Here is a 15,806-nt window from a genome sequence, read left to right on the forward strand (position 1 = left end):
CAGTCTATGCTGAAGGTCGTCGATGTCTACTATCGATAGAAATGATTTATTTTATTTTGTTATTTTAGTTGTTAGATGTTAAGCTTTAGATGTTAATGTTCAGATATTGATGTTGATGGGTTCAATGTCGATGACGTTTTGGATATAGAACGAGGAATGTAATTTATGTTTAATTAATGAAAATTATACTTGGCAACCATTATCAAGGTTTAAAAAAAACATTCTCAACGAGTGAATTAGATACAAGTTACAATCGATTCACAAGCTACCGGCTTTTTTTGTCACTCCTAACGAAAACTGATGATCATCACTTCAAGTCACCAACTAAAAGTGAAAATGCTGTACACTTTTTTTTTTTTTTTTTGAGGAAAAACCCCTTAGTGAATAGTGTACACAGGTAGTCAGGTATGGGAGAGGGGGGTGTCCGATGCCCATCGGACCAAAGTCTGTTCGATTGGCGGTTTTCACCGTCTGATTCAAATTTTCGATCCTTTGTTTGATTAACGGATCTCTTCCCAAATTATCTCTTACACCCGCTCCGTTTGTCTCTCCGTCTCCCTCCGTTTTCCTTTCTCACGCTTCGCTACAGAACGAGAATGTCGCCCTCCTTATTTCTCACGATCCCTCCTGCCGCCCCCATCGAATCCACCTCGAACCCACCAATCCCTCTCTCCTATCTCTACTTCTCTGACCACAACGGCATCCGTACTGCTGCCGCTACGTATTTTGAGTCTTGCTGATCTTCTGACAATAATTGTTGTTCTAAGCTAGATTATATGAAGCCCGACATCACCATAGTGGTCTCCCTAGTCCTCCCAAAAGACAGAAATATCGAATTAAATCCATATGACTAATGCATGCATATAAGTAGTGTAAAAGGAAACTGGTAATATACTATTAAGTTATTAATTGTCAATTGATTTCTTGCATGTGCAAAGTGCACTGATGAGTACTCCAATTGACAAACGAGTTTAGCATACAACCAATAGCATTTCCATGCAAGAAGCTTTACTATCCTTTATGTTGGACCTGGTACTGGTATTTTAGTTGTTGTGATTTTTTGGATAGGGTACAAGTTGAAAACATTATTTGTATTTTGTGCAGTTACTGGAAAAATATGAAAAGAAAAAAAGAAAATGAAATGTACTGAGACAAGAAATTTGACAACTCAAGACACACTAATCTCTTGAGGCTATTGAGTTTTAATCATAATCTACCTTTAGAAGGTGTTTAAACCTTCAAGATATGAGAAGTGTTCAATTTGGAGAGTTCTAAATGAATTAAGGTGTAATGGCACTCTTTCAAATTTAATAAGGTAAATAAAAAATAAAGGGCATTTATTGGGTAATACCTAGAAGTAGCATATACTGATGGGCACCAATACAGGTACCCTTTGTTTTCTTCTTCTGAAATTAATGTAGCCTTTTTTTTTTATGTTTATGTGAATTCTAACAAACTTTTTACTCAAATTTTGAGATGTGGGTTGGTTGATGTATTGAAGCAAACAGAGGGGGTTTCCTGAAGACATTTTTTTGAGTTTTCTATTTTGTGGTTTAATATAATTTTTTTACTTTATCTGAACCTAATCTGAAGCCCCGCCTATTTGACAGCATGCAATTGATCACAGTGGAGGCATGCGGGGAACATTTTTTAGCGGCTCTAACATAAGCAATACAAAATGAAGAGGATTGAGACAACCTTCAAGCGATTGAGACCAATTGCCCAGGATTGTTCAGGAGGGTCAAAATGGGTTGAGACAAACCCTGCTTCACCTATGAAAATGACTAGTGATGGTTCAGATCTGGAGGTGCTGAGCCCCAAGAATGAAGCTAGAAGTGGGTTGGTTGATGTATATATGTACCCAACATATATATATATGCCTGTAGTAACTCAAAAAAATGTTGGATACATATATATATATCCTGTAGTAACTCCAAGCATCCCCTTCTCTCCCTTCATTGCCAACTACTATGCCAAATCATTTTGGCTCCTGCTGACATAGAAACAAGTGTATACCCATTGTTTTCCTTTATCAATTTTCATGTCTCATATTTTTTTTCTTTCTAAAAGCTATCCAGTTCGCCTCTGTTGGTGGTTTTAGAGCAGAACAAGCAATTGCCAGTGCCTGATATTAGTGTAGAAGTTAAATGAGGGTATAACCTTCTATAAAGCGTACTACAGCTTAGCCTCTATATTACTAAACATAACTTATTTGAGGAAATAACAAGTAGAGTGGCTAAACTTCTCTAAACCTGCAAAGTAAATAACAAATAAGTTATGTTTAGTAATATAGAGGAAAAAAAGTTATTACTTTCTATCAAATTAGATGGTGTGACGACGATAAGTGAATCTAAAAGACTAGATTCTAGTAAGGATGTTATCGGGTTCATTAGAGCATATAATACAATTGTTTAGATGTTTGGCCCTCTTTTAATTTTTTAACCTCCTTGACCTAAGTTGTGGAAGACATTCGACAAGAACTTTTTTAATCTTCTGAACCTAATAATTAATTATTATTGTTTTGCATTAATATTTATTATTCTAATTAATAAAATAGTAATCACTTTTGTTATTAATAGGTTGGTTTTCATGAGGCTAGGAAGTTGGTGGATACAACAGAACTAATCAGCAATTAAGGCTGGTAAGGGAACGGGTCTCAATTGAGATTTGGGAGCAACCGATTATTAAAAATGGAGTATCTTTTATTTTTATCTAATACTTTGATGCCAGCCTTTGGAAAAAATTTATCATCAAATGCATCAGGATTATATGTTTTTCTCAAAATCCTTGTCAATTGGTGAAAACAAAAGAATTAATTGGTAATTGATTTGCTAACCTAGTGGTGGACATGCAGCTGCGGTCGGAGAACTAGGACTGGACCTAGTGGCTGTAAAGGTAAGTGGAATCGAGAATGGAGAGCACGACGCCGGAGGCGAAGCTGAAGGACGAGGATAGGTCATTTTTTAGCTTCTCCAATAGAATAGTCCAAAATAGGATTGAAGAGTCAAAGTACGAGGAGAGAACCACGTACCGGTGGGATCGAGCAGGGATAGAGTGAAGAGGAGAGCACCGCCAGTGGGGTCGGGGAGGGCGACCGTGACTATGCGAAGGTTTGTATTTGGTGCGGAAAGAAAAGTTGGAGGAGACAGGAAGACGGAGAATAATTAACCGGATTTTATTCGAGTTTAATGAAGGATCCGTTAATCAAACAAAGAATCGAAAATTTCGGATCAGACGGTGGAGACCACCCATCGAACAGGCTTTGGTCCGATGGGCATCGGACACCCCCCTCTCCCGTCAGGTATTGCACTGTGAGGCTGTGATGCTAAAAAGGCAACAGAGAGTCAGAGACAGGAGACCACAGAACAAGAACGGGGATGCTGGATGCATGCGTGACAAGGCTGCAGCAGTGCTGAGGTGTCACTTTGACAGCTGTCACACTTCTTTCTTTTAACCTAAAATATAAGCAAGTGCAGATTGGGCCAAATCTGACAGCTGGGAATTACAGTTTTAGCCCTTTATCCACAGACGTATCACGTATCTAAACTGAAATCGAATGGTCTGTCCCCTGGGGGCAGGAAATTCCTGTCCCGAGAGTCTTTGTTGAGTGGGACCGGAGTGGGACCGGTTACTGTTTAAGAATTTAACTATTGTTACTGTTTTTAAATGAATCCCACCCGCAGAGATTCTGGAAACAAACGATTCGGTCTCATCTAAACTGGGCTTGTTACTTGCCCCATTTCTGTAGTGAGTATATATTTTTTCTCTCGAAAAACAAATTGAAAAGGAAGAAGAAGAGTATATATTTTTTTAGAGTGAAGTTATTGTGCATATCAATCAATAATAAGTGAAGTTATTGTGATATACAATGCATATCGATCAATATTATTGATTGGATTCATTTTTTATTTTTATATTCGAATTGTTTAATATGATTTTTATATAAAAATATAGTTGAAGATCAGAATTTATTTATTTTCAATAAATCATTCAGATAAATAGAATATCACTTAATCTATAAATTTTGAACTATTCGAAAGCAGTGATCTTTTACTTATCTGAGAAAAATATTTCTTTTTTTTAATGAAAAAATTGGTATTTGAGTATGTATTCATATTGAGATCATATTAGTAGTTCGGATCAACTGTTTAAATTTTGAAAATTAAGATGTTTATAAATTTATAGTACCAACCAATCACTCATATTTTTGGTTCATTGTTTGATGCCGATAGATGTTTTTAATTATTTATTACCGCCGCCATCATGATTATCTGCTTTAATTAGGATTATATAAAGAAAAAGAGCTATTGATTGCAATCCCGCCTCAGAAATGTAATTAGTAGAACAATAATACTCGAAAAATGAAATGATGAGTAGAGCTAGTGATTAAGCATCTATCCATTCCCTTAATTTGTAAGCAATAATGAAAAAAATTACCTTGTTATGTAAGAATAATCATACGATCTTGAATGACATTATTGGCCAGTAGGTTTTGTATCATGATTTCTTTGTTGTGGCTATAATTTGGACCTAATTTTTATGCAAAGCGGATTACACGAGTGAACTAATCTAGTAATAACTTAATTGTAATTTTCTCTAAGAGGACCAAGAAAGCTTTAATTAAATAAACATTTTATACAACCTTTTATATATTAGTCCACAAAAGTATTGTTTTTTTTCTCTAGAAGGATGTCGGAATCAAATTCTTCTCGGTAGAGGTGTCAATGGGTACGATACGGGTAAGGTGGAGATATTTTTATACCCATACTCACTAGGGACGGAACTAGAAAATCTTAATATGAGGAATTATAACTCTTAAGCACTAAATTACAAGTAAACATTTGATATTTTATGAGAGAGTTGGACTATATAAAACATAAAAAAAAAATTAAACTAAATTTGAGAATTAAAATTTTTAAATTATTAAAGTGGCTAAGCCACCTCTGACTAAGCTTTAAATCTGTCAGTGAAACTCACTAAATTTGATCTTATCCATACTCAAAATTATATTGACATGAGAAACACAAATTTCGATTACTTTGTGATTAATTGTATATATTTCACTGTTAAATCCGTTAATGATTTTTTTGAATTTTTAAGGGCTAAAAATAAATCTCTCAAAAGGATTTAGAAAATAAAAATTCTACGAAAAATAAGTCTTTTGCTGGATTGTTTTAAAAGACGAAATCACTTGCAAATGATAACTTGACGAAGAGAAACTAAATTGGATCAGAAAACTGTATTTGTACCAAATAAAAACAGTAAATCATCTCTGTTCAATATTCATATGTCCAAATAATATGACAATAGTCTACTAGATTATCATAAAAAAAAATGTAGCTATCTTTATATATCTTTCTAATATTTTTTAAGTAAAAATTAGAGATCAAGTTATCAAATTATTTAATAACTCTCTTATTATAACAGGAGATCTTCTCCCACATCAGAGATCATCTGACTTTCTGTATTTCTGCTTTGGGCTGCTCTGCATAAGTGGTAGCGATACATACTTCATGTGCTGACGTGGTGTAACTAAAAAGTGGTGTCAAAATTAGTACAGGTGCCAATAGTGTGGGATAAAAAAGCAGCTAAGCGAATTTTTTTACAAATTATAATTAATTAAATTGATTTTAGTAAAGCAGTATGATTACTTTTTTTTTTTTTTTACAAAAATCATAAGGATCAAATTTCTAATTTGGTCTCGAAATTTTATTTTTTGAAGAGACTAAATTGGGAATTCGGTCTCCACATTTTTCTCTGTTTCGATCTATTTTGTCTCCTGTTTCAGTCTATTTCGACATCTATTTCGGTCTGTTTCAGATTTTCTTGAACACTTTTCCAAAATTTTGATACAACAGGATAAACTTTTCCAAAATCCCTTCGGCACTTCATTTTTTTAAGAGAGGATTGGATTTATTTTTCAAGTTGGTTTTCATCGTTTCGATAATTCATGACAAAAATAAATTGGTCGAACTTAATTTTATTTTCCCACGATCTAACATGTTGCTCTTTTTATCTCCTCTAACCTCTCCTCGTCAAATCGATGACAAAATATAATCAGATTTTCAAGCTATGTTGATCAGATATAAATAAAGATTAATCATATAAAATTTTAATACTGCGAATGAGAATTAATTTACATTGTCCGTAATATTTTACTTCAAAATATAAATAAAATCTACAATATTGAAAATTAACGAGGATCAATGTTCTATGTCAATCTATCCCTGAATACAATCACAAAGTTTATAAAATAAAAGAGCTCTGATTGTATAAGAAAGCTTTTTTTTTTCTGCATTTTGTCTAGAAATATCGCTGATCTTGTCGCATGTACTTTTTTCTTCGTAGAAGTTTTATAATTATTGTATTTTCTTCATGAAATATGTTTTAACAACTTTTCACTATTTGAACGATGTTCATAATTCAACAACTTTTTTTTCAAATATTTGAATGAAGAAAAATAGTTTTAAAATATAAAATGTTAATGATTATTAATAAAAAATAATATGGATATCAAGCTTTAAGAAAAAGAAAAAAAAATAATAATTTCTTTCACGGCACAACTTAAATAATCATTCATACATATTTTCCATAATTTTTTCCCTGCATTTTATAGATATAAGTTATTGTAACTTAATTTATTGATTTCGTTATTTGTAAATTATCACCCCCATAATATCATGATAAAGAAACACTTTCAAATAAGACGAGAAATGTTGATGATGACACTTTTAAATGGACCCCTCACGAGGAGTCGACAATTTTTATTATACTCTAAAAAAAAAAAGATTTTTTTAAAACTGTCCCGATCGCCTGGCCCACACGCGTCCCGCCCTTCTAGCAAACCGCCCGGGGCAAGGGCGGTCCACTAGGGACCAGACCGCCCCTCTGCTGGGCGGTTCTCTCTCTCTTTACAGATTTTAATATTTTCATTTTTTTTGTTTAGGGTGTATGCCAAAAAATAAGACATTTGATATATTTATGAGTGATGTCGTAACTTTTTTATAACGTTGATTTGATTTGACAATTGGATATCACAAGTCTAAAGATAACATTAATTAAGGACTTAGCTTTGATTCAAAATTTTCCAAACTCTGACAGCATGTTGATATTTTAAATTTTTTGATTAAATGATGTCTTAGAGCTTTGATCTTCTTCTCTTTATTTCTGGTACTAAAACAGTATTGTAGAGCTACTAATATATGTTCAAACCTCAAATTAGATCTCTATCCATACACAAAGCACTCTAGACTGACCTCTAATATGGTACCAAGTCCAAACTCAGCAGCCAAACAATAAGCAAAGTCCACTGGTATAGTGTAATGCACTAAAAACACCAAATTTGACCTCTACTGGTAAATCAGCAAGTCTGGACTGATACAGGGATCAAATTGCAAAAGTGATTATACCAACATGTAGAGCATTTAAATATACACATAATTGACACAAATTTTATAGTTAGTTATGAATTTTCAAAGTTCAGCTTTCGAAAAAACTTTAAACAGTCATAACTTTGGCTAGAAAAGTCGAATTTACGCGTATGACCAATTGACCACTTTTTGGATAGGGGGGACGAGATGTTACATTCCGAAATTTTAAAACATGATTAAATTGATAAATCGATCAATTGGCTTAAATAAAAATTTTAATTAACTTAACGATCGTTCAGAAATTTTCTGACCGACTAAAATGAAACTAAAATTATGAAATGTAACAGGAATCAGGAAATTATGTATATTAAAAATTTAGAGATTTAGAAATAAAATAAAATATAGCACTAGGAATAAAATTAAAATTATTCGGTAAATTAGAAACTCAGAAAATCCGTTACAAATTTCTTTAGGTTGTTAGAAAAAGAAGAAATTTATTTAATTAGATTCGTGTGAATAAATAAATAATTTAATTCTAAGTAAGAATATAATTATACGAAATCATTCGTACGAATAAATTATAAAATTTACAAATCTCATTCGTTAAGAAATTATAGAGATTTAGTTAGGAATGTGTGTATATATATATATATTGTTTGATAACGAATTATTTAGATTTTAAATTGACAAATAAAGGTCCGAAATATACATACGAATTTAATTGTAAAATTTTACGAAACTTCGACTCGAATTTATAAAAGAAACGGACCATAAATCAATTAAATGAGACTATACTTGAATTTCAGAATTGTTGAACCCTTAGATTTATTTCAGCACGGATCTTAAAGCATTCCCTTTAATACACCTCTCCTCTCCTTCTCTTTCTCTCCTTCTCTACCGTGACAGACCCCCCCAACCCAACCCGTCCCCTTCCTCTGCCTACGCCAAATCAGAGGGGTTCCGCCCCCTCTTCCCTCTCCCGTCATCGGCGAACCCCACCGGACCCGCCCCCGTTCTCTCCTCTCTTCCTCTCTGTCCGTGAGAGCCCAGCCACCCGCCCCCTCTCCTCTCTTCTACGCCAAAAACAGAGGCTCCGCCCCTTTCCCCGTTCGTCGCTGCAACGGCCACCCCACCGGCCGCCACCCCACCCTCTCCTCTCTCTCCTTCTCGGTTCAGGAAACCCCCATCACCCGCCCCTCCTCCCCTCCCCTCCCCTCCCATGAAACCCAAGAAACTAGGGTTGAGATGTGCGCTGTCTCGGTGCTCGATTGGTGCTGTCCCGGTGCTCGCTTGGTGCCGTGCTGGTGTTGGCGTGGTGCTGCCCTGGTGCTCGCTTGGAACCGGCCGTTTTCTTTGGTGAATTCTGCCGTGTTGTGAACATCTCTCTAATCGGGTAATTTTCTTGCCTTTCTTGATCGATTTGTGTCCGATTGGGTTTACGGCAGATTTGATGGCCTTGCCGGGTTGTTGTTTTTCCCGAGGGCGACTCGATGGAAATGCTCTTGTGATCTTGGTCGGGCTAGTGATTCCTTTTTGTGTGTGTGCTGCCTTGTTGTGAAGTTTGCGTGTCTTATACCTTGACTTGTACCTATTGACCCTCTATCTAACTTCCTTGATTTCTGCCTCGTTGTGATGCCTTGTTGATATGTAGTATAGTGCAAATTACCCTCTCTGATTTGTACCCTTGTTGTCCCGAATTGCTCTCTATGATTGTGTTAAATTAGTTGGTGCTTACACATTCCTTGATCTCTATCTCTGGTTCTGTGTGTATTCTAATGGCTTACCAGTAACTGCAATAGCAGTGGCCTTTCTCCTAAATTGTCATAAATCGAGATTAGAATTGTAAAATGATTGACCTTGTGAAATGGTGTAATTTAGGACCAAATTTGTATATGTGATAAATTAGGCCGTGGCCGTTACTGTTGGCTTGTGGATGAATTGATTAAATGAATTGGGGGCCTTTGTTTATGTCATTGGACTAAATTAAATAAGTAGGCCATTGGATTAAAATGTATGACATGCATGAGAATTTTATACATGGGCCTTGAAAGTGAAAATAGTTATAATGGACTTGAAATGAATTGTAAATTTTAAATAGGAGGCTTAAACCTTTACTAAATTATGGGCCTTTAATTAATTTGAATTGGAATAAAATAATTGACACGTCAAATGGGACAAAGTGTAAATTGGTGAAATTTATATACACGGTCGGCCATATGTGAATTGAAATAATTGTAAAGAGGTCTTAAATTGAAATGTTGGTAGATAGGCTTTGAAATAGCTTGTTATAACCATATGTATGAATTTATGTGAGATTGTATAAATGTTAAGTAATAAAGAGGAATAAAAAGAATTGACACCAAAAATATATGAATTTCGTTGAGGAAAGTATAAAGAAAATAATATCACTCAAGTAAGCAGATAAATCGTCGAACAATGATTTAAATTAAGTATACGTGTAATATAGGTGTATGCTCGGTCGAGCAAGACGTTGCGAGGTAATTCGAGACGTCCGATCCTTAATTAAGCGGTACGCTCGTCATAATAAGATGCGGGATTCTTGGACTTGTTTGATACTTTATTTTCAGGAATTAAACTGTGTATTCGTTTGTCATGTTGAATATCATTGATTGCATCATTGAATTGTGTAAAGCATTTGCATAGCCCAATCAAATTAAACTCGAATTGATGTGACTTGAGTGATTTGCATGCTGGTATGGTTGTAGGTTGTGTCGATCTATTATGATCTGATTTGATTGAAAGTCACCACGATTTGGATATGTATGTGAATGGATTTACGAAGTTAAGCACTTGGATCCAATAAATTTGCCAAGTCGAGCTGTATGCTGACTTGGATTCCCAGGATCCTAATGGCCTTAGGTGAACGGCCCTCGATGTTCCCAGTACCGGTTGGGACGAGGGAGGGTGATTATGTTATGATATGTGATTAGAATCGTGGGTGACATGTGTAACGTTTATGGCTCGGTGGCATTCTCCTACGTGTTAATGCATTTGGAAGGTCAATTGAATATTACGACTATTGGAATGATTCCAAAGAGGATTTTTTTTATATGATTCGAACCAGACCTTAATAAACTGTTAAGCCAAGCGATTGCAGATGAGTGTCAGATAAAGGGTCCAGCGATTGGCCATCTGTAGGTGTCAGTAACCCTACAGATGTGGGTTTGATAAAGGGTTCAGCTCGAAAGAACATTTGCAATTGCTACAGGCCCTAATTGATCGAGTTAAGCCAAATATATGTTGTGTTTGAAATTCATTTTGGAAATTCCGTGAACTGTGTTTCAGGTTGATAAATTGTTGTCGAGCACTGGCATTCTGTTATTTATGATTATATATATATATCTGTTTGCATTGTTATTGTTTGGGTTTCATTTTTGAATATAGAGTTTGATTGCAACTCCAATAATCTAAACTGTGGCAAATTTCGCACTGAGAATTTATTCTCACCCCCACCCTTTGGGTTATTTTCAGGTTTATTACACGGATACAGCAGATGAGGATATTGGTAATGCATATAAAAGATCCACTGTCTTGCGTATATATATGTCTTGATAAATATACGCGGCAGGCTGTCAGACCTGGGATTTGGGGTGTGACACGAGACAGATTCGAATATCACCCCGAGGGTCGCCCCCAAATATCCGAAGCATCAGAATTTCAAAAAAATATCATTTAGTGCCTCAAAAATTCAGTTTAAGTTTTCGTTCAACGGTAGGCATACAACGATCGGTATTTTGTTTAATCAAGAGCCTAAGAGATTATTCAAGAATTATCTATATAATTATTTTAAAATGCAATTACTATTTATTGTGTTCGTTTGCCTATCTCCGAGCAAATGGTATATGTTGACAATAATCAAATAATTTAATTATTCTCTAAAAAAAAAGTTGACATCATTGAAACAATCTAACCATATTTCCTTGTGTATATTTGAATAAAATAAATTATTAAGAATCAAGGTCGAGTCATTAAGTAGTGTTATCTTTAGACTTGTGATATTCAACTGACAAATTAAATCAAAGTTATAAATATATCACTCATAAATATTAAATCAAGAGAAAAGGTTTCTGTCCACTGGGTTTTGTCCACCATCTGTCCACAACCTTATCCAACTTCCATTCTAACTGTCGGTCCTCCACTTTCTTCTAACGAGCTCTCTTTCCGATCTCTCTTTCTCTCTTCTTTCTCTCTTTCTCTCTTTCTCTCTTTCTCATCTCTCTTTCTCTCTTTCTCATCTCTCTTTCTCTCTTCCTGATCTCTCTTTCTCTCTTTCTTATCTCTCTTTCTCTCTCCTTTCTCTCTTTCTGATCTCTCTTTCTCTCTTCTCTCTTTCTCTCTTCTTTCTCTCTTTCTCATCTCTCTTTCTCTCTTCCTGATCTCTCTTTCTCTCTTCTCTCTTTCTCTCCTCTTTCTCTCTTCCTGATCTCTCTTTCTCTCTTCTCTCTTTCTCTCTTCTCTCAATTGAATATCTCTTTCTCTCTTTCTGATCTCTCTTTCTCTCACAGAAACAAAAGTTTCGATCTCTCTTTCTCTCTTTCTGATCTCTCTTTCCAATCTCTCATTCCCCTTATTCGATCCAGATCTACACGACACCGCCTATGACAAGATGAAGAAGGCGCTGGTTTTGAAGTCCATTAGCGACAAAGGAAGGGATGGGAATAAGACTTCCATCAATAAAGCGGCTACCAGTATCATTGGGAGCACATAGATATCCACATACTCAAGGTTACACTTATTCTTATAATTTTCTGTAGATTTATGATATTTTGACAAATTTCTTTCTGAAATATTACGATTTTGTGATTTCCAGCTTAGATTTGCGATTTTGATATTTTAAAAATGTGAAGTACATTTTTTGTAGGATTTGTTATTTAAGTTACAGCATTGAATGATGAATTTTACAGTATTGGTGCATATTGAAAGTTTCTGGATGTTTGAAAATTTGAATGACATTTTTTATAAGATTTGTTATTTAAGTTACAGCATTGAATGATGAATTTTACAGTATTGGTGCATATTGAAAGTTTCTGGATGTTTGAAAATTTGAATGACATTTTTTATAAGATTTGTTATTTAAGTTACAGCATTGAATGATGAATTTTACAAGATTGGTGCAAGTGAAATGACACTTTTTCTTTATGTTTTGAAAATTGTTATTATATTATTTTAAGCAATGTCCTAACAGCAAGGTCCTAACACTGATCCTTTTCAAGCAAGGTCCTAACAGCGCCAAACGGGTGGCAGCAACGGAGTACGAACATACGACAGGTGGGGGCAGAGACTGGATTTGCTCTTGCTACTGGTACTAATACTTACAAGAGGGAAGTTAGGGCTGAAACTGGAGGGTTGCTTTTCGGGGCAAGAAAGGAGGTAGAATTGATCTACACGGCTTTGATTTTGCCGTTAAAGATCAAATCGCGGTCTGAATCCGAATCCGGATTTGATCTACACGTCCTTTGATAGATTTATATATGTCTCAAGGTAATTAAATGCAGTTCTTTTCTCTTTTGATCAAACCGATTTTGAATTTTGATTTTCCTAATTAATGCATAGGTGACAAACGAAGAGGAACAGCAGCCTCAATCATTGATTTCCCTTCATCAATTTGTTGTTTGTTTTACCTTTGCTCTTCACGAATTTTTGAGTTCAATGGGATTGGAGATCTATTTTTAATCGTGTCTAGTAAATTTACTACAAAATTTGAAAGATTTTCAAGTTTGATTACATTGCACAATCGTCTCTGGTAATTTTCAAGTAGTAGCAGCTCAATTGTCTATGGTAATTTTACATGATACATGAAGTAATTTGATACATGAAGTAATTTTACTTTACTGGATATATGAAGTAATTTTACAGGATACGTGAAGTAAATTTACAGGATACATGAAGTAATTTGATATATTAAGTAATTTGAGTAAAGCTAGCGTGTGACATGCTCACCAAGAAAGTTTGGTGAGCATAACTCCAAAAGTATATCGGATCGACATCAAATGCCAAATCCAAACCGTTGAAATCCATATACTTCATGAGTGATGCATATACATGCAAAATTTTGAAAGTTTCGAGTTTATTTGCTACACGGTCAAGTGGTCAAAGAAATAATAAAAATTGAATATATAAAATAACTTATAATAAAATGTTCATTTCTTTGACCACTTGACCGTGTAGCAAATAAACTCGAAACTTTCAAAATTTTGCATATATATGCATCACTCATGAAGTACATGGATTTCAACGGTTTGGATTTGACATTTGACGTCGATCCGATATACTTTTGGAATTATGCTCACCAAACTTTCTTGGTGAGCATGTCACACGCTAGCTTTACTCAAGTAATTTTACTAGATATATGAAGTAATTTTACTGGATATATGAAGTAATTTTGCAGGATACATTAAGTAATTTGATATATGAAGTAATTTTACTGGATATATAAGTAATTTTACAGGATATATGAAGCAATTTTACTTTCCTTGATACATCATTGATTTTGATTTGAATGTTTTTGATAGTTTGTTTTGTAGTTGGTTGAAATGGTTCTGAGTGTCATGCAATTTGAGACGCCTGTCAAGGATAAATGGTTCTTCATTAATCCTTATTTGTCTGTAAGTATCTTTTTATTTTTGCTGTTGAAATACTTGAGTACTCTTTAATGCGTTTTATTTTGTATGATACAGGTTTGTATGCATGATTACACTGCATATGCTTTTCAGTTAGGTAAATAACTTGTAAGATTATTTTGTAATTCTTATTTGTTATAAATCGAATTTGTTTCATTGTTTATTTTATTATTATGCAGAATGACATCTCAAAAGAACGTGTTGTTCTTGTGATGAGGCTTCTTATTCATCCGAACAATGAACACATGAGGTTTTTAATGTAAAAGTTATTTGTCCATAGTTTTTTTTGTTGCTATTATGCTATTCTGAATGTTACGGTGAATATTTTTATCTTGTGTTGAACAGATGTTGTTTGTGGTGAACAGATTTTGTGTGATGATGGATGTATGTATAGATTTAGCAATTTTATAGTATACATGGTATTATTTTATGGTTTATATTTTGCAATTTTACAGTATACATGATTGTTTGCAGGTTGTAGTTTAAACTGAAATATAGCATTTTTTACATTTTACAGTATAGACAATTCAATTGAAAATTTACAGTATTATTTGAAAATTTTACAGTATACAAGATTCAATTTTACAATATATATTTTACAGTATACAAGATTCAATTGAAAATTCTACTGTATACAAGATTCAATTTTACAGTATACAAGATTCAATTTTACAATATACAAGATTCAATTGTAAATTTTACTATGTAGAAGATTCAATTTTACAGTATACAAGATTCAATTGAAAATTTTACTGTATACAATATTCAATTTTACAGTATACAAGATTCAATTTTACAGTATAAAAAATGCAATTTTACAGTATACAAGATTCAACCCAGTGCAGACGCTAATAACTCTAACTGCCAATAATCGCTAATAACTAACTCTAACTGCCAATAACTTCCTATAACTGCAATTTCCGAAAGTACAGTTTGAAAGTACATTTATTTTGTCATGTTGTGCAAGTTGGAATCTTTTTCTAACTATCATGGGACCACTTCAAATAGTTGATGGATGTTTTGTGATTAAATGATATTTTTTATGTGATATATTGTATAATTATACAGCATGTAGAAGTAATTTTACAGTATTCGCGCAAGTCAAAGCTGTGGACAAATGGTGGACAAAAGGCTGTGGACAATTAGACGCTTCCTTAAATCAAAGTCCTTAGTTACGACATCTTACTCATAAATATATCAAATGTCTTTTTTTTGACATACGTCCTAAAAAAAAAAAAAAACTTTATTTAAATGAAAATATTAAGATCTCTAAAAAAAAAAAAAGAGAGAGAGAGAACCGCTCAGCAGAGGGGCGGTCTGCTAGGAGGGTGGGCCGCTCGTGGGTCGGGTGGTCGGGACAATTTTGAAAAAAAAAACAGAAGGCGGAGGCAGTTTTAAATTTTTTTTTTTAGGGTATTAATAAAAATGGCCGACGAGGGGTTGAGTTCACAGGGTTTACTATTTTGGATAATTGGTTCTTCAGAATTCCGATTATATCATTTGTAGATGTTGTATGGTAGTTGTAAAATCAGACCGTTCATTTTAGATCAAAAGGATTGGCTTGTTAGCTGGTTCATAACTTCATATTATCTCTTCAATGTATGGCCTGTTGATCCAGATTTCATTTGATTGAATCAGATAAAGTTTCTTCATGGCGCACTTACCCTTCTTTTCCACAACTATTCAAATCATTACTTCTATTAAATCGTCAATTAATTCTCGCCTATTTTACTGATCTTTACAATATATATATACAAAACCCATTAATATAACCACAAGTTCTGAATTTAAAATT

The 15,806-nt window shown here is 34.0% G+C and overlaps 1 long non-coding RNA gene across 1 annotated transcript; it reads right to left on the bottom strand.

The window, feature by feature from the left end:
- Positions 1-205: 205 nt before the first annotated feature.
- LOC144555882 (uncharacterized) lies at positions 206-3,275 on the bottom strand. The gene is made up of 3 exons (XR_013512147.1): positions 3,032-3,275; positions 2,837-2,938; positions 206-2,252 (listed from the first exon to the last, which is right to left on the bottom strand). It is a non-coding gene; the product is annotated as an uncharacterized LOC144555882 (long non-coding RNA).
- Positions 3,276-15,806: the final 12,531 nt, after the last annotated feature.

Source organism: Carex rostrata, chromosome 6 (assembly GCF_964058835.1).
Source record: "Carex rostrata chromosome 6, lpCarRost1.2, whole genome shotgun sequence".
NCBI lineage: Eukaryota > Viridiplantae > Streptophyta > Magnoliopsida > Poales > Cyperaceae > Carex > Carex rostrata.